Genomic DNA, 3,691 nt, shown 5'->3' on the forward strand with positions numbered 1-3,691 from the left:
AAGTTAATGGATTTTTATTGGACGCTTTTAATTAATAATCAAATGTCGAATAACCTTGGCATCGATAGAAGTGACGGATGAAAGACCCGGCTGAGATTTCTGTTGGAACGGAACGACGACCTCCCTTCCTCTAACATGCTAATTTTTAATTGGATAAATATTTATCAAGTTACATTGTGTCTGCTCGCACACCGAACAATGAAGAGAAATATACACAAACGTCACGTCAAATGGATGCTGTCCAAGATAAAAGAAATGCCCTCTCTGAATGCTTTCTTTCGCCACCTTATACTTACACTTAATCGCATCATCATCACCGTTTATGACATTTAAGATACAACGAGTCTATTGATTTTACAGAAGTACAAATATAATATCCTTTCACTCGAGTTACGCTTATTATTTCGAAAACTTCCAATTATTATTTCGAGTTGCAAAGAATCGAGGGACAAGGGAGGAAAATATTTATAACGTCCCCGCCATGATAGAATTTGTCGAAACCCCCCAGTGGGCGGGGACGAATCGATCTCGAACGACGAGTGTCTCGAGGATAGATTGAACGCCGTTTTTTTTTTTTCTTCTTCTTTTATTTTTTAAGAAGAAAGAAATTATCCCTCCGAACGGCTATTAGACACGACCGTGGAACTTCTCTGAGAATAGACGATCTAATTCCGGGAACGGGAGGAACGAAGGGGCCAGCGGCAGCGGTTTGGGGTGGCGAGAGGGCGAGGCGAGGGAGGGAAGGGTTTGGAGACGGACCACCGTGATTGCAATTTTAACGCCAATTTGACTTGAATCTCTTCTGGACGAAAGAAATAGTGTTTTCATGCTCAATATAGCGGCGTGCTAATAATTAACGGCCACGCCGTGCCACTTTGTCGTTTACACGTACAGGGTGTCCCGATCGTAGATAACAAGAAATTATTTTTTTTTCCTAGAAAAATTCATTTGTAAATAACAATCGAAAGAATAGATGTATACGTATAATATATATTTTTAAACAATTTATAGTTTTAATACTTTATTTTAATTTCTGGAAGAATTTAATTAAAGTGCAAAACTCTCGAAAGTTCCTTTTTCAATTTTTCAATTAATTCGTTGCCTCATCCAGAATTGTAAATCTATTAAATGAAAGAAAGAAACTATTTATGTGAATTGTAAATTGATTATTTCTTATTCATATAATCGCACTATTCAATTATCTTATCCATACCTCTTCGAATGTTATAAATCGCATCCATGATAAATCACATTCCATTTCAAAAATTTGTGGGAATTTTCATCCCGATCCGGATAAATTCTCGATTCGTTTCCTTGAAAAATTTTGAGGAAGGGTTGAGGGTAAAAAGAACGGAGCGAAACTCGATGACACACCGTGTACGTGTACCGAGCGGGTCTTGCGGAGCTAGCGGGTGGTCCTCATTATGTCGGCTTCCCTGCCGCTCAGCCGTCCTATCTATTTAACGTATCGTTTGCCTTGGTAACCATCCAAATTGGCCCATCCCTCTCTATGCGCTGCCAGCCACCATCTCCCGATCTCACTCGTGTTCCCCTTAATTATTTGGAAGCCGATGTTTAATAACGCTGCGTTTAGTTTCTCGCGAACTGTATGCGCGCTCTATCTTTAATAGAAAACACTTGTTTCCTGGTGACGTCGAGTCGGTGCTTGATTACACGCTAATTTTATTGGACGAGGAGGGAAGGAATGGATGTTTATAGAAATCAGAGGGGAAACGTTGAAGCTCGTGAAAGTGTTGGAATGAAGGTAAATTGCTATATAATTCAATAAACGAAATATGATATTTTCGTATCTATATTAAGTTTTTCGAAAACTATGAATGATACATTTCTTTTTAGCAAAATGTAATTTTGAGAAAGTAAAATGAAACTTATTATCTTATTTGTAATTTTAATATTGAAAACTGCTTATGAATTATTATTTGAAGTAAATCTAATCTCTTTTCATATATATTTCAATAAAATGTCTATCTTAAAATGATACAAGTATATTTAAAATATTATTTTAATATTGTATATATTGTTAAAGAATTGTATATCAGTTAAAGAAATGAAAATATTTATTCACAATTTTTCATAACAAAAATCTCTTAAAATTATTTAAAGATTCTATTTTTCGATAGAATTTTCGAATAAAATCTTTTGGATCCTATTAAAATCTACATTTATCTGCCAATCTACTAACTTCTGTTTGCGTCAATCTACGTTACTCAAGATTCCAAGTATTTCCTGTTCTAATAACTCCATCTCGACAGACAGAATTAAATCACTTCCAAGAGATCACATTCAATTTCAAAATATCTCAATGATCTCTTTATCGATCCATTCTCCTACGATTAATCACCGATCTCGAAACTCAATAGCCTATAAACTCTTAAACGATAATCCCCTTTGCTTTGTTATCAAATCATTTTTCACGATTCAACAAAATCGTGCCGATCGGCCGCCTAAAAATCAATCCATCCCTCCATCGAATCCTCAAGTTTATGGAATTTTTCCAAGTGTACACAAACACACACCTCGTCAGATAGAATCCTGGAGAGTGTTGGAATCTAGTCCAAAATATATTCGGAAGCGTTCGTGGATTCAATAAGCTATAACTGGGTACCGATAACGCGCGCCGTAAACCGATTTCCTGGAGACCGATCTGTCCCGCGCGAAACTATGTACAATTACCGTTTTAATCTGCAGTTTCGAGGGCCATAAATATCCGCTGCTCATCGACAAAGAGAACGCAAGGGATCCCCTCCTCCCCCACCCCTGGCATGGGAAGTTGGAGCGAGCAAATTTATTGCAACGGCGCGGGGGCATCGTCCATCGATGCTTTTATTCTCCACCTCGATATCGACGCCCTCGATCCTTCTCCGATTCTCGCGAGGCAATTAATCGTCCACGGGGGTGTACGTATTCCGCGGAAAGCAGAAAGTGTGAAGTAGATTCCCTGTGGGGTGGCGAATTTTTAACGTCGCCACTGACCGATGCTAATCTCTGTAGATTGAAAACCTGGTTCGTTCGATGAAGAAAGAAGAGGAGAAAGGGAGGAAATCGGTGGAGAAGGGAAAGACGAAGGATTGGAGATGTGAATATAATTTTATTGTTTATTCTTGTAGCGGAATTTAAACTGTTTCTTTCTCTTTCGAGTAGTAGATGCAAAAAGAAAGCGTGTGTTATTATCAGCGTGTATTTAATATCAGATCTCGCGTTATGTTAATATTAATAAAGTACCATGTCTGACCATAACCGGTGTAAATCTACTAGACCGGGACTCGACATTATCTATATAGCTCATCTATATATATACGCAAGTAATCATCAGAATAAATAAAATAAAGAAAGAAAAAATATTATATGCGCAATATTTCTGTATCATCATGAATATATTATCATAATTAAACGAAATTTCAAGATTCTTAATATATTGTTAAAACAAAAACAACTTTACCCAATCCAAAAAAAAAAAAAAGAAGAAGAAGGAAGGCTTGGAGCGAGCCAAAGAGGATCGAGGAAGCGAGAGCAGTTTACCTAAAACGCCCTTGCGGCCATCCACCCATTGGCGTCGTTGCGAGCTGACTATAAAAGACAACGTTTGCGGAATCGTTTTCCATCGATCCCCGGCCAAGATATCGATCCCCTTTTGGCGGGCGGATGAAGTGGCAGCGCGAGACGGCGGAAG

This window comes from Apis dorsata, unplaced genomic scaffold (genome assembly GCF_000469605.1).
Source record: "Apis dorsata unplaced genomic scaffold, Apis dorsata 1.3 scaffold_339, whole genome shotgun sequence".
Classification (NCBI taxonomy): domain Eukaryota; kingdom Metazoa; phylum Arthropoda; class Insecta; order Hymenoptera; family Apidae; genus Apis; species Apis dorsata.